This window comes from Felis catus, chromosome D2 (genome assembly GCF_018350175.1).
Source record: "Felis catus isolate Fca126 chromosome D2, F.catus_Fca126_mat1.0, whole genome shotgun sequence".
Lineage (NCBI taxonomy): Eukaryota > Metazoa > Chordata > Mammalia > Carnivora > Felidae > Felis > Felis catus.
In genome coordinates this window covers 68,541,943-68,558,395 of record NC_058378.1, presented here as the reverse complement: position 1 = coordinate 68,558,395, position 16,453 = coordinate 68,541,943, and the positions used below count along the sequence as shown (strand labels likewise).

The following is a 16,453-nucleotide window of genomic DNA, read 5'->3' as shown; positions in this document are numbered from 1 at the left end:
AAAACTTCCACAGATGTTGGAGAAATTACTCACATAGAACTCTCTTCCTTCACACACGTAGCTTGAATTTGTTATAAATATTAAAGGACTTTTATCTGGTGTTCTGTTTTACTAGCCAAGAAGGTCAACAGTGACAACAAAAGTCTTACTTTTTTTTTTTCAAGACAGACTTTGACACCTCAGAGGTCAGTTTTGTGCCTGACACAAGGTCTTCTATGCAGTAGATGTTCAGTAATTATTCTGTATCGTATAACATAAATTAACATTGACTCTATGTCTGAGCACACTAAGTGCTCAGCACACTATCAAAGAACTTCCCCACAACAGTGCCTATTACGCATGAGGTTAGAAAGATTGCCTTCATCTTACAGATAGTAAAATGAGGTAACTCAGCCCAGATCACACTGCTGGTAAGCGATGGAGCCAGGACTCCAAGTCAGCCTCTCTAGTTCCTAGACATCCTAAGCACCATGTTGTATTTTATGAGTATGATAAAATCAGACATTCTAGTCATCAAATATTTGGAGAAGATTGCATGTGAATTGTGCTCAATTGTGAGATATGATGGCCCAATGTCACGTGGCTAGTGTACAATGTGTTTTAGCTTTGACCTTTGAAGCCAGCTTTACAAAGGATTACACTGTTCTTGAAATGTCGTTTCTGATCAGTATTTTAGGTGTCATATGAGGGCTTGTACCTCTCACAACCCTCTGCCCTTTTGGATTGTTTGCTATTCAATTTACAAACTGGAAAACAGATCAGTGAAGGGAGGGGAGGGTGAAATAGAAGAGAACATTGGATATAGAGGTTTGGCAAGTAGCTTGGCTACATATACCTATCCCACAACCACCAAATCATGTCCTGCTCTATTATATTGAGGGAAAAAAAAGCTCTAAATCATCTTTCTCTGGGAAGCTTCTTCATTATTAACAAGAAGACAACAAGGAGAAATTCCTAAGGAGTCTTCTTTTTGAAAATTTGTTCCCTGGGCAACATTCATTCATCTCCCCCTCTTTAATCTATCTGCAAATCCTTGGTGTAGTCTGCTTCCTGCATCAGAACTCAGTGCAAGCATATCATCCTATCACAGACATTAAAGCCCCGCTGAAAAATAACAGTGGAGATAAGAGAAAGTTTCTTTGATTCTTGTTCTACGTTTTGGGTCCCTCATCACAGAACTATTCAGGTTTTCCCAAGATAAATAATGAAAAAAAAAAAAAAAAAAGCATTAGCCTGGCCCAAGAAAGTTGTCTTTGGAATGAGAGAAGAGTTTTCTCTATGCACTGTGCTCTCCTCTGTTTCAGTGCCTGCTCACCTTGTACTGTAACCATGTGATCTGGTAAGATCAAGCTGGAAAGAACTCAGCACAGCATGGTCGTTTGGGTGGCCAGAACTACTAATTCATACCAAGGCAAGGGGTTTCCCTCCACTTCATCAAAGATCAGTACACTAGTTTTGTATGAGGACAGTTTTCCTATCATTGAGGGGAAACCCACCTATTTCTCAATCATGCTCAGATTGGGTCAACCAATGAATATGTTTACCAGAGATTGGGAAAGATACAAGTTGGCAATTACTCAGCAGCCAATTCGTGAGAACAAAATGTTTATATCCTCCAAATTAATAGGTATCAGGGAGGTTTGACCCAACATCAGAACTAGGAATCAAGGACCTCATGATCAACACAATACCAGGGACACCTGACCCAAGATGCTTTAAGAAGAGTCCATCAGGATTAACACTAGCATGTTCTCCAAATGCTATTGGGTTGTATGAACTGACAACTCTGTTGGAGACAGTGTAAGAGCTGGCTTTGTCTCCAGAGAATTTTGACACGGCCTTTGTCCAAGAATAGTAGAAAAAAATACCTTGTATACTTGGATTCCCAACCCTCAAAGTGCCACCACTGGTCAAGCTAAAACAGATTACAGCAGATATCTCAGGAGTCACTCCTGAAGTTCTTAGGCCATCTGTTACCAAGCTGGCTGCTGCTGGCCAACAGAGGCTTCAACAATGTGGCTAAAAATAAATATAACTTAAAGGTAATAATGTATATTTATCCAATCAGGTGATATTGAGCCTCACACTCACAACACATTCCCCCTAAATTACCCAGGCTTCAAAGATTCACAAATACTCATTCCAAAATCAAGTGCTATTTCAGTTCCAGCCAAGACGAATCTTATGGTGGCGTGCCCAGTCATCACCACCACCTTTGAGAAACAGTTCCCTTTCTCTGACCATTCTGTGGTCAAGCCTGGGGTTTGGTCACTAAGGCCCATGAATGCTTGGACAGGATGCTCAAACATTTGGCACAGCTCATAGGAACCCCAGCAGTGTAATACAAGGGAGCAGCCACCAGTGTGTAGGAATTCTTCAACTTAATACAAGTAAGCAAAAGAGTTTGAAAAAAGTATCACTCTCAGGTGAACTGAAGCATCTCTTATAGGGGACACCCATGGTTCATACAATCAAACAAAAATGACACAATGTTTCAGACAGAGATGGATGCTCATTACATAAACCCCATGAAATTCATTGTTGGAATCATTCCATTTACAGGAGGTCAAGGCTCCCTCTCAAGTTCCTCTGAACAATCTGAATGGTCCCTGCCTTTGGTCTTAAAGCATTTAGATCTTAAAGCATTCATGTAGTTTCCCCAGAATTGAGGGAAATCAGCACATATGACTTGGAATTTTTCCAAGTTCACCTTTTTGTTTTCTTTCTTTTTTTTTCTTTGCATATTATCTACACAGATATGAAGAAAAGGATTGGAAGCTTCTTCGTGCCTCAGCGCTGACACTTCGCCTTTCTGCCTTACTTCTTGCTCTACTAAACCATTTCCAAGCAAAATTTCCACCTTTCAAGCCTTAGCTGGAAATCAGCAACCAAACGTCTTTGGGGGATATCAAATGCTGGGGTTTGGCAAAAACCTTTGCACGTCTGGTCAATTTGTTTTGTGTTGGAAGGACATTTAATCGATATCTGTCTTATTTGCTTACACATGTATCATCCAAAAGTCATTTTGAAAGAACCATTTCCCTCCCCGGAAACTTTTATACATCTGTTGCTGGATATATAAGAGATATTATAAATTTTCTTGAATCCAGAGAATGACCATTCAAATCCTCCACACATCAAAAGCTTCAGGAAACGCAAGATTTAGGACTGCTCTAAACATATAACTTCGAACAAATTTTCCCATTGCTCCTAAGTGCATAAATGACCCCATCTCTTTATTTTTATAGAGAACAAAAGGCAGCTATTAGACAAAAGTAATGGTATTGACCAATGCCTAACCAACCAGTTTCCCAAATTTCTTAAATATAAAACTTTGCATGTTCCCTCACATCGCCAAGAAAGGACCAGTTCAGATTATAAATAGACAGAAATAATCCCATTTTATTCCCCAAGGAAATCATATTTTCAAAACTCTACAATTTTGGCACAACATTCAGGCCCCATCTTAATCTACAAATATATTTCTGTCACGAGAAACCTACTTAAACTTTGTGTTTCAAATGAGAAGTATGAAAACTTAGAGCAATAAAGAACCTTATAGATCGTTCAATTTGCCTTTCTTTCTGTTTAAGTCGGTGTCTAGAAATACATTAAGATTTCTCATAAAACAACTAGTATTCACTAACAAATTAAACCCAATGCACCGTATGAGCACTTACCTCCATTATCCTATCTAGCCTTCACAATCGCCTTATGAAACATATCCAATTATCACTTGCATTTGACGCAGAAGAAAACCCAGGGAATCATACTGCTTATAAGTGACAACAACGGGATTCAAATCTTCTCTGTCTGACACCACGGCCAGGTTCTTTACACCAGTCTGCCTCCAAGGAAAACAGCAACATAAACATACTTCAAAAACTTCAGAAAATAGGACATAAACAACGCATTAATCCACCCTAACGCAACATGTTGGAACATTCAGTGATTTTCTTCTGTGAAGCTCTCTCCTTCCCTGTATAATATTATTGTCTTTATTACTTAAAAAATGATTTTTATGAATATTTCCCTGTTTTCTTTTTTTAATATAGTTTATTGTCAAGTCAATTAACATACAGTATATACAGTGTGCTCTTGGTTTTGGGGGTGGGTTCCTGTGATTCTTCGCTTACATACAATGACACCCAGTGCTCATCCCAACAAGCGCCCTCCTCAATGCCCATCACCCATTCTCCCCTGAATATTTTCCTTTTTTCAACTAACATCATATCAAATATTTTCCATGTTACTATAGAAACTTCATGACAGCTTTTTTATTGGCTGCATAACATTTCACTGGGTAGACAACCATAATTTATTTAACTATTATCCATTTGATTTAGCAGTTAGGTTGTTTCAATGTTTCACTCAATATTAAAAATTTCACCAAACATCTTCTGTACATATATTCATTCTTAGAACATGCTTACAATTGATTCTCAGAAACAAAATCATTGTGTCAAGAAAGGAAATCTGTTAATAGCTCTTACTAACCCACTATATTCCTTTCCAAAAACTTATACCATTATCTGAGACTGCCTTTTTTATCGCATCCACATTAGCATTAGACATTATCTTTTATGTGTTTGCGGTGTTTTAACAAGTAAAAATGAAAATGGCTATTCAGTGGTGTGTACAATTGCATTTCTATGATCACTAATGAGATCCAAGGTCTTCCATGTTTAGGGGCCTGGGTGGCTCAGTCAGTTGAGTATCCCTACTCTTGATTTCAGCTCAGGTCATGTTCTCAGGATCATGGGATCGAGCCCTGCATTGGACCCTGGGCACTAGGTGCAGAGCCTGCTTGGGAGTCTCTCTCTCCCTCTCTCTGCTCGTCCCCTGCTCATTCTCAATCTCTCTCTCTCTCTCTCTCTCTCTCTCTGTCTCCCACAAAAAAGGTTTTCCATGTTTAAATTATTAGATGAATTTTGATAACTCTCATTTATCAGATGAGGAAAGAGAGACTCAACATAAACGACACAACTGGCATTAAACTTGGTCACAGGATCATTTTTGTCCAGTCAATATTTGTTAGTTAAATAAATAAATGAAAGAGGAAATGAAGAAAAGAATGAGTACCTCATTCCAAGTTCCTGTCACCAAGCACACTGCTTTCCTTACACGGCTCTTGTCCTCTTCAATTCTAAATGATTTTCTTTCCAAGCCTGCCACAATCGAGTAAGAATATTGTGAGTTATCTGCCCCTTTCAGTGGAGCAGTACCTCTGACATCATAAACAGAGTATTGGAACAACCTAAATAGGCCAGACTCAGTCTGGTTCTTACTCTACCTGTATTGAGCGGGACTCTGCACAAGGCACCCGCCACATTTTCCTTGACTATGAAAAATGAGCAAAAAATCATTTCTCAAATCTTTGCTGTTTCCAACTGATTAGGGTTATGCAATTGCCACATTGGGCATCATAACAGATCATAATTACCCCTATACCCTAATGACACAAAGTCATGCCACCGAATAGTAAGACACAAAACATGATTTGAAGCCCCAGCACCTTTTCTCCCAGACCAATGTGGTGAATTGGAATGCTTCCCACCAATCACTCATAAAAAGGAGAGATACTTAGCCAATCAGTGCCCAGTAACACTGCTTCCTGTGACTTCACATAGTCAGTGGATGGATTAATCCCTTTGTGTCTGAAAGGAAAGAATGTGACCTAACAGAATACAGACCTGGGTCAGATGGACTTGGATTTGAACCCAACCGCTGTACCCTCCCAGTGGGAAACCCTGGGAAAGTTACCACCCAACCGAGGCTTAGTTCAGGCTCAAATATCTGTAACATATGGATTAAAAATTTGACCCCCTTATGGAGTGTTGTTAAGCATTCAAGGTAATAACACTTTATAAATTCTTGCCACATGGTGTGCATTGTGTAACATGTTCCATAAAGGTCACCAGTGGTTGTTATCTTCACTATTAATTAGTAAACCAGAAGATATTCCTTAGAACCACATCAGGGAGAGTGACAAACGGACTATTTAGAGATGACTTGGCTGCGCCCTCACCGAACAAACTCTTTCAGCCCGTTACAAGTGGCCTGCTTCCTCCTTTCAGGGAACTCAGGCTTCAGTAGATGCTAAAGCACGGCTTTGGGGCATAATTTTCTGGGGCTGAGGTAGCTGCTCTCTCTCATACAACAAATACTTCTTGATGCTAAAGGAAATTTAATCTTTTGGTACTTAAACTGAGCCCTGAGTCCTGGACCCAATCTTGGCTCATTATCTCAGACTCCACCTGGCTCTTTGAACTGTTACTACCCTCAACCTTCCACTTAGGCTCCAGAACGTGGTTGCAGGTGTTTTCAAAGGAAACTGCTACAAGCTGATTCTGGAAACCCTCAGCATAATTAAACACCAGAGATTCACTGAGAACCAGAGGAGCTCCAGGTCACAAATTGCCACAGTGACTGTTTACATGATATTTCACAGAATATTCATTTCTATTCCACAGAGGCAGAAGTATCCCTTTGTTAGCAAACATGCCTGCCTTCATCGCTTGGCCAAATTATTTCTTTGGATAATTGGGAGACAGAGAACTAGAGAGAAGAAACTTGGAGGTGCTTGCTGATTAATGATTAGCTACAGAGAACAGAAGGTCTTCTACTCAGTGGCAGAGGGCAGAGGAGGATAATAGCAAGAAAAGTCCTCTTCGGTCTCACTGAATAATAGATGCAAAGGCTGCAAAGGGACTCGGTTGCCAGGGTTTTGTTGTCATTGTTTGGGTCTGGTCTAATTTGGTGTAGATTGATAGAGCTTGGTTTTGACTTTTTATTTGCTTTATTTTTGCCTACATGTAAGGACAGTGTCTGCTTCAATTAGTTCCCCTCCCACCTGCCTTTCTCTTAACATAGATGGAGCACCAGCATTTGGGGCCCTGGGTCAGGAACTTGCCTAGGTTTATTCTCAATTGCTTCTTTCCCAAACGTGTTCAGCACAATAATGCCTACTTCGCAAAGTAGTGCTGAGGTTAAAGTAACTCGCTGAAGGAGACGGAAATAGAAGAACCAGAGTCAGGATTCATATGTAGAGCCTTCTTTCAACCTCCAGCAGGTGGATGCTCACATAAGAATACGAAAGAAACAAGAACGCTGTTCCAAACTTCATATATCCAAGTCATAGGACTTTTATATCTACTCAGATATAAAGCCTGTACCCAGGCTGGATGAGAGGGAGAAAATTCCCCAGAAGTCCAAAAGATGAGGGGTGAGTAACCCATTGTTGTGTCCTTTACAGTGGCCAGCACAGAGACTAGGCACATGTTTCGTGTGTCAGAGCAGATTCATTGGCAATACTTGCCTGAAACCCTGTCTTGAGAAGGATTCTGGAGCCTCTGAATGGCTCAATGGAGAAGAGTTTTGTAATCATTTATTGATGGCTGCTATGGGAAACAGGCTAAGGGGGAGAGACCAAAACCAAGCACGTCGTATATTTGCCACCTAAAGGAATCAAAGCTGTTATGCTCGAAAAAGACCTTGAGATGTCCACTTATAAGATAAATAATTTCTTATGTATTCAGGGATATAATTTACAGCATGGTGACTACAGTGAACAATACCGTATTACATATTTGAAAGTTACAGTACACCTGAAACAAATATAATGCAGTATGTCAATTATATCTCAATAAAACCGGAAAAATAAATTAAATTAAAAAGAAAAAGGCCCTTAGGTACTATTAGGAATGGTGAGAAAGGTAATTACCTCCTTCATCTATTCATAAAGGCAACTCTTCTGCTAAACGCTGTTCCCACTCCCCAATACACAGTTCATGGGCCTCATGCCTTAGATCAGTCTCCCACTCTCTGGCTTTGCAGCGAGTTTTTCAGGAATTTTACTCAGGGCAAGTCCTTCCTCCAGCTGAATTTCTAAAAAGTTACTTGCAAAGCAGAGAATAATCAGGGGAAGTGGGGAAGAAGAGAAATGTTTTTTCCAAGTGTAACACACAACACTACAACATGACTTTGACAGTCTACTGTTGAAATAGTTTTGGATTATAGCAACTCAAAGAGTTGGCCCCTTAAGCCAAAAACAAATGGATTGCATTTCTCTGTCCCACTGTAGACATGATGCAGGCTTTAATTCATTCAACAAACATCTATGCAACTCTTGTGGTTTCCCAATATTGTCTAGGAACTAAGGACACAAAGACATATGTTGACAGTCCCTTTTCTTGAGGAGCTCATGTCTTAAGAAGGCAGATAGCAAACAGAAAACCAAATTTAATAAGGTAAATGCTCTGATGGAGTCTGTCCCTGCTAGAACAGCGAGAAGAAGCCAACCTACTCTGATCTGATGAGAAGAGCCAGGGAAGGCATCACAGAGAAAGAGACCATAAGACCCACAGAACTGGGTCTTAAAGAATCACAGAAATTTTCCAGATGAAGAGGAAGGATGAACACACTGAGAGGAAGAAACAGCATGTACAGAAGCAGGGAGGGATGAGAGGAGAGAGGGAAAATGAGTTTATTTGGCTGCTATTTATTTTCCCCTCTTGGGAAGGGATTGGATGGGAACCAAATTGGACCAACTTATAATGGGCACTTCATAATCAAAAGATGATATGTAACCTTTCTCCCCTGGAGTTCTGTTAAGTCCTCTGCTGTATGCCCAACCACTTTACCCTAAATACCTATAACAAATCTGAGAAAATAAAATTTACCAGGATCCCTTTGAGGGACAGCAGTGCAGGTGTCCTGACGAAATTCCTTGGGTAAACTGCATGAAGCTAAGATCCCAAGGAGCTTAGTAAGTGGGGAAATTCAGGTGCGAGAGAATGGGGAGTCTTTTGTACTAGAGATGAAAGAGAGAAAGAATAAGGGAGAAAGAGCCCGTAGCATATAGGTAGTCAGGCGCTCTGTGAGGAGACCCCCTCCCTGTGTCCCATCAGCAATGCGTACCAAAAGGTAAAATAAAGATATAGATAACTCCTTAGATCAGAGCAGATTCCTTGGAGGAGTTGAGCTGTTTTCTGGCAACTGAGGTTGGAATAGGAACAGCCCATAGGTGGAGATAGAGAGAAGCATGAGAAAGCAGGAAGATGCCAGATGCCCCACAGGCTGTGGAATTTCACCAGATCTCAAAGGGGCAAGAGACCTCAGCTGACATCTGAATTATAGGTCCTATCCTCTGAAGTGTGGAAAATACAAGCGAGGAGGAAGCAGGATGTTAATCCTGCCAACATCCCTGTTTCTATCCCTGTTTCAGTTCTGATGCCGTAAACAAATATGAACAATATCTTAAAACAGCCAAGTGACTTAGGCTCACTCACTTGGATATACAGTGAATCCTGGGGATGTTGGACTTGAGAAACAGTGACCACTTAGGCAGCATCACTAAAGAGGTATGTCCGACCCAATAAGCAGGACAGTACAATGCGGAGATTTATGCCAAACTTCCTAGAGACTGGGCCACATGAGGCCCAGCCTCGGAGATGCCCATTTCCTCTTCTAAAGAACTGGCCCCCTCCACCAGCGCTAACCGTAAGAACAAGTTCATTAAAAAGCAATGAAACAAACAACCGCAAAGCCTGTTGTGATTAAAAGGTCCGCTGAGTTCCTCTTGCTCGTTGGCACTGGGACCCGGCAAGAAGGAGGCAGAATCCAGAGTAATGAGGATTTTTAAAGCCCTTTGCAAATTGCCTCAGATCAAAATACTTTATTATCATAATCACTCCCATTGCCAATTTGGAAATGACAATCTGGAATGACAAAGTGCTCTTTAAATGTTTAAAAACCAAAAATCACAGGGAGGAGGGGCTTGGCAGAAATCTGCATTCTGCTTAAAGCCATAAGTCATATTTAGACTTTGCCTTCCAGAACGTCTACGGGGTGTTCGGTTTATCGTACTGCCAGCAGCTACATATCTTTCTTTCTTCCGTTTTTCTTCCTTCTTTGGCAGCATTCCTAGAGGGCTGCTCATTCCCAAGTTCAGAGGCCCTTCTCGGTTGTTCACTTTCACATGGTCTTAAATGCAAAGATTTGCTGCAAAGACACTGTCACCTCCTGGCTTTCCCCTCCTTCTCCCAGAATGGCGGAGCACAGGAGAGAAGAAGAAAAAGGAAGAAAAAGAGGGCCAATAAGGTGGTTGGTTGATGGCACCATGGTGAGGGCAAGCTAATCGGAAAGTCAAAGGGAATTTTGTTAGGATTCTGCTCTGTGGCGGGCAGCATGATTCCTCTTCCAGAGCCCCTGAAAATTCTTGGTAAAATCTCCATTTCTTATCCAGGCTCGTGGAGGTAGCACCCCAAGGCTTCAAGGCAGGAATGGGATGAGGAGAGAAACTGCCCCAGGGAAGGTCTGCCACATCCGGATCATATACACTGTGTAGACACCGCTGAGAGAAAGCCCAAACCCCGCAGCCTGGCATGCAGGGCTGGCCCAGTGGTGGGTGCCCTACGGGGTAACTTGTTTCCGACCTCACAGGCAAAGTCACAGCCTGATCCCCCTGCGAAAGGAAGCCCAGTGGCCAATATCACAGCCTCACAAACCAGCCCCGGATCTGCCTCCAGTTTGCCCTTCCAGATGGACTCTGTCAATCTTACCTTCCACTCCAACACTTTGCTCACGTCATGCTATCTTTCTCCTCTTTGCCTCAGGACCAGCTTTCCGCTTTCCCCCTAAGATCAGAGCCCTCTTTGTACTGTCCCCATAGATCAAGCCTATACTGGGGACACTTTTTTTCGAGCAGGGAAATTTGTTTTTATTTTTTTTATTTTTTTAAATTTTTTTTTCAACGTTTATTTATTTTTGGGACAGAGAGAGACAGAGCATGAACGGGGGAGGGACAGAGAGAGAGGGAGACACAGAATCAGAAACAGGCTCCAGGCTCTGAGCCATCAGCCCAGAGCCTGATGCGGGGCTGGAACTCACGGACCGTGAGATCGTGACCTGGCTGAAGTCGGACGCTTAACCGACTGCGCCACCCAGGCGCCCCGGGAAATTTGTTTTTAGTATAGTTGACACACAATGTTAGTTTCGGATGTACGACATAGTGATTCAACAAATCTGTGTGCTGTGCTCCACTCACGGGTGTACTCACCATCCATCGCCAGACAACTGTTACAATATCATTGACTACATCCCCTAGGCTGTGCCTTCTGTGCCCATAAATTACTCATTCCCTAACCCAGGCCTGGGTCTCCCACTCCCTGTTACCCATTTTGCCTGTCCCTCCACCCCCTCCCCTCTGGCAATCATCAGTTGGTTCTCTGAAATTTTTAGGTCTGATTCTTCTTTTTGTTTGTTTATTCATTTGTTTTGTTGTCTACATTCCATATGTGAGTGAAACATGCTATTTCTCTTTCTCGGTATGACTTATTTCACTTAGTCCATCCATGTTGTTGCAAATAGCAAGATCTCACCCTTTTTTTTTTTTTAATTTTTTAACGTCTATTTATTTTTGAGACAGAGAGAGACAGAGCATGAACAGGGGAGGGGCAGAGAGAGAGGGAGACACAGAATCTGAAACAGGCTCCAGGCTCTGAGCGGTCAGCACAGAGCCCGACGCGGGGCTTGAACTCACAGACCGTGAGATCATGACCTGAGCCAAAGTCGGACGCTTAACTGACCGAGCCACCCAGGCGCCCCAAGATCTCACCCTTTTTATGGCTGCATAATACTCCATTACATAGATCGATCAATCTATCTGTCTGTACGTCTATTCATATCTTTATTTAACATATATTCCATATATATGTATATTCTATGATATAGATCTATCTACCTTCTTTATCCATTTGTCTATTGATGGACAGTTAAGTTACTGCCGTATTTTGGTCATTGTAAATAATGCTGCAATAAACATAGGAGCACGAGTACCTTTTTGAATTAGTATTTTCAATTTCTTTAGGCAAATACCCAGCAGTAGAATTATTAGATCATAAGGTATTTCCATTTTTTAAATTTTTTTAATATTTATTTTTGAGAGAGAGCGCGTGAGCAGGGAAGGGGCAGAGAGAGAGGGAGACAGAGGATCTGAAGTGGCCTCTGCACTGACACCAAGCAGCCTGATGTGGGGCATGACCTCACGAACAGTGAGATCATGACCTGAGCCGAAGCTGGACACTCAACCGACTGAGCCACCCAAGTGTCCCTTTTAATTTTTTGAGGAAAACTCCATACTATTTTCCACAGTGGCTGCACGAGTTTGCATTCCCACAACAGTGCATGAGGGCTCCTTTTTTTCCTACCTCCTTGCTAACAGTTGTTATCCCTTTACCTTTTTTATTTTAGCCATTCTGACATGTGTAAGGCGATATCTCATTGTGGTTATGATTTGCATTTCCCTGATAATGGGGAAGCTCACTTGATTGCATACTCTGTCCAGACCACCTTTTTTGTTCTCTGCCTTTCTTCCTTCCACTCAAGATGCCACCTTGAATTGCCCCTTTGCAATATGCTGCCATCATGGACCAACCCCCGTCTAGTCCTAGCCAACCCCTAACTCTGATCCTGACCTTCAGTCCTCCACTTATGAGGAAGGCAAGTAGAAAATCCTCAGAACTCCCTTCCAACCTTACCTCCTAATTCTCATTAGTGCATTGTTGTGCTCCAGCCACACTCTTTTCTTCCAATAAATCACAATTCTTCCCAATTCCAAGCTTTCTCACACTCTATCACGCCAGCGAAAAACACTCCTTTCCCTCCCCTTTTTTTAATCAAAAGCCTGCTTATCCTCCACAGTGCAGTGCAATCCTCATCGCCATCACCAATCATTTCCCAATCAGTCCATGTTCAGACTGCAGATACTGACTTCCTAGGAAATGCATCCAAAACATGTCACTTCCTGTTAAGTAGTCGATGGTCTCTAGACCTTGCACTGACTCTAGTCTGTGGCAGGCATTGCCTGTTTCTTGAGAAGCTCACTGTCTACCAAGAGATAAGAAACACAAGTGTGCAAATGACATTGGTGTGTATACAAAAGAGGAAAGATATAAATTAGCCACTGATATGGAATTGTATCAAGTGACTATGTTTCCTGGGAAGGAGAAGAAATACTCGGTTAGACTAAGAAGAAAGAATCGACCACCTCTTTTGAAAATGACTGCTCCTGGTGTGCCTGGATCACAAACAAAGAGGCAAGAGTTATCAAGAATGCAGAACTATTAGAGGCCAGGAAAAAATGTTTAAACCCCAAGTCCTGGCTCCCTACATCATTTACTTCCCACTTTCTATTCCATGAGAATCTTAGCTCACTTGTTTGGAAATAGTTGTATAAACAGTTGATGTGGGCCACCTGTCACTCCCTGGTCGTCCTCCCCCCTGATCAGTTGGTGCTGAACAAAGGGAGGTGATTTAGCTAGAGCTATGAGACTTCCTACCCTTCCTACCCTGCTGCACACACAACCAGCAGTCAGCCATTTTAAAATGAAGGTCATGGTAAAATACACTATTCCAACAAGTCTAAGTCGCCATTAATTGTAGCATTGTAGGTAACGATGATTAGATTCATCATGCTATACAATAATATTATTTAAGTTACTGCCAAAGGCAAGAATATCAGTGAATCTTCAAAAATAATTCCTCTTCCACTCACTCCCCTCCAGCCCCATCTCCCTCCTTGCAGTTTCTCAAACTCTCCAGGCACTCTCAGATCTCGGAACAATTGAACGTGTTCTCCCTACCTAGACAGAGCTAGCTTGCACAAGGCCTGTGTGGAATATTCTCTGTTATCTGTCCCTCTGTTTCCACTGCCCACCACTCAGCTTCAGGACCTGACCCTTACAGACAACATTACTCACACTCCCTTGCCTTCTGATTTCTAGTTGGGTTGACCAAAGGGAAGCACTGGCAAGAATTAGAGGTTGGAGAGAAAGAAGGTTGGGGTATTCTTCCCTCGGCTCCCTTCCTGTCAGACACAATTTGGCACTGGCTATGGGGATGCTCAAGGCCAAAGCTCATGCAAGAAGGGAGAGAGCAGGCTGAGCACTAAGCATAAGAAGCTCTGGTAATCTTCTTAGAGATACTCAGAGATGAATCCAGGTGCGCAGTTGTCCCCTAGTTTTTAGCCAGAATCTTGTATTGAAGAGTCTCTTTAGGACCACCCCACCCCCCGCCAGTCCTGTGAACACAAAAGGTTACAAATCAAAAATTCAAATTGGATTAAAAAAAGGATTGAAAACAATTACAAAGGAACTTTGAAAGAAGCAATCTCTTCTTCCTCTTTGTCCTTGAGTTCATCACTGTGCTCATCCAAGACCAAATGAGGGATACCAAATAACCAATATTTACTCATTCATTCATTCACTCATTCATTCATCCATTCATGTATTTGCCTGATATTTATTGAATGTCTTTCATGTGCCACACACTATGATAGTCATTAGCAATATATTGGTGAATAAAGTAGATATACACCTGCCTTCCTGGAACTTCCAAACTTGTTGGGGATCACAGACATTTTTATCTTTTTAAAATATAAAATGATAAATGGTGAAAATGACATAATAGCGAACACTGCTGGTTTTGTCTGACTGGCATCCATTTTCCCTTTTGATAACTGCACCTCCTCCCCCATTCATAGTCCCTGTCATTTGGGGAGCTCCCACTCTAACATTCTAGGTGTAGGGTGAGAACCCACGCTTGGCCAATAAGGATATGGCCTCACCTCACCTCAGTGATTCATTCTGTTCAAGGTGTGAACATCACACAAGCCAGGCTCTTCAGAGCCAAGAGCATCAGATGTGGGAGCCATAATATTGCAAATGGTAGCTCTATTTCCACTAGTATTGTGGAACTGGTGGGATGTAAATGTGAAGCCATCTTGGGACCATCTATCTGGAAGGACCTTCAGGGAAAGAATCAGTGTGAAAGAAAGTAGAGCTAAAGTTAAAAAGAGGACAGATTACAATGGTTGGATTTAATATCCTAGATCCAATCATCCCTGAACTGCCAAGTTACATGAGTTGATTCCCTTTACTGAGTAGTCTAGGTTGAGTTGGGTTCTATCGCTGTGACCAGTACTGTTCAGAGGGCAGCATGCAGAGCTAGGAAAGAGCTAGGTAGGGGACTACATTATTTTAGGTAGCAAGGGGAGGTCTCTGCTGTCTTAAGAATTTGGAGAAAGGCAGATGAAGGCCCCTAACACTGATTAAGCACCACATAAAAATTTTATTGTGTCTAAAAGCAATTACAGTTAAAATTTATTTTTGTTTTGTTTTCTAATTTGGGATCTATTCCCTGTCCCTGCCAAATTGCTATAACTTGGGTTAATCATTCCTTCTCTACTGTCATGTTTTCTAGTCACCAAAAAGGAGCACTCAACTGGAGTCATAAAGTTTATCTGAGTGACCAAATGGACAGGAAGCTGTCTTCATGTCTGAGTGCTTACTTCTTTTTAAGTCTATTTATTTATCTTGAGAGAGGGGGGTGGGAAAGGGCAGAGAGAAATGGAGAGAGAGAATCCCAAATGGGCTCTGCACCATCAGCACAGAGCCCTATGCAGGGCTTGATCTCACAAACTGTGAGATCATGACCTGAGCCGAGACCAAGAGTCGGTTGCTTAACCGACTAAGCCACTCAGGCACCAGGCACCCCTAGAGTGCTTACTTATAATTTAAGAATTCTCCAAGGACCTGGCACTCAGCAAGTCAGTATTTTTTTAAGACCTCAGGAAAGGACAAATAAAAGTAAGAATGCCTGGCTTCACCCATACTCAGCCGCTGGCAAATACAGCACAACACTTCACCACTTGAGCAGCTTTTTAAAGCTGCTGACATCTGGATAAGAGTTATTATAACAGACAAGAAGCACATGGTTGTTTGATTTGTATCTACCCCAGATCTCTTCTGGATCAAAGATAGATGGATGGGTCTCTCCTGTGTGTGCATAGCATCTTTACACACACACACACACACACACACACACACAATCACAATTACAAAATGACATTTTACTTCTCAGACTTGAGATTGTATTCCTGTAAGCAAGGAAACCCTAGTTTTAGATTCCTTCCCTAGAGACTCGTTGTCTCTAGGGAAGGAATCTAAAATAGATTCCAAATTAGATCCCAATAGATCCCAATAGATCCCAAATTCCAATAGATCCCAAATTAGAAAACATAGTTGCTTATGTGGAAAGCAACTAAAATCCACATAAAGCCAAAAATTCAGTTCAGGGCCAGCTCAGGGAGGGGGGCATTGCTCTGGATGGTTTAGCACCTGCACACTGAAAGCAGGTGTCCTTTCTCTTCTTGATAATCTAGAGGGTGGTATCTGAGTAGTGCTGGGGCCTTTCCACCTAAAGGATACACACTCTGCTCAAAGACAATGCCTCCTTTTCCTCCTCATAAAGAAAGCCAAGAAGTTGAATTCAGTCACAGGCCAGGTGCTCCAGGCCCAAGTTCAACATCAATTGGAAATAAATATATTGCACAGCCCCAGGGATTGTTCCCAAGGTGACACTAGGATTCCCACACGGCTCTCCTCCCTGACAG

At 42.0% G+C, this 16,453-nt stretch overlaps 1 long non-coding RNA gene across 2 annotated transcripts in view; it reads right to left on the bottom strand.

The window, feature by feature from the left end:
• The window catches only part of LOC111557119, a 127,700-nt gene that overhangs the window by 53,590 nt on the left and 57,657 nt on the right, over nucleotides 1-16,453 (bottom strand). For both annotated transcript variants that reach the window (XR_006587318.1, XR_002736926.2), the window contains exons 8-9: nucleotides 5,083-5,168; nucleotides 3,681-3,844 (exon numbers count right to left, since the gene is read on the bottom strand). This is a non-coding gene — a long non-coding RNA (uncharacterized LOC111557119). The remainder of the gene's footprint in view (nucleotides 1-3,680; nucleotides 3,845-5,082; nucleotides 5,169-16,453) is intronic.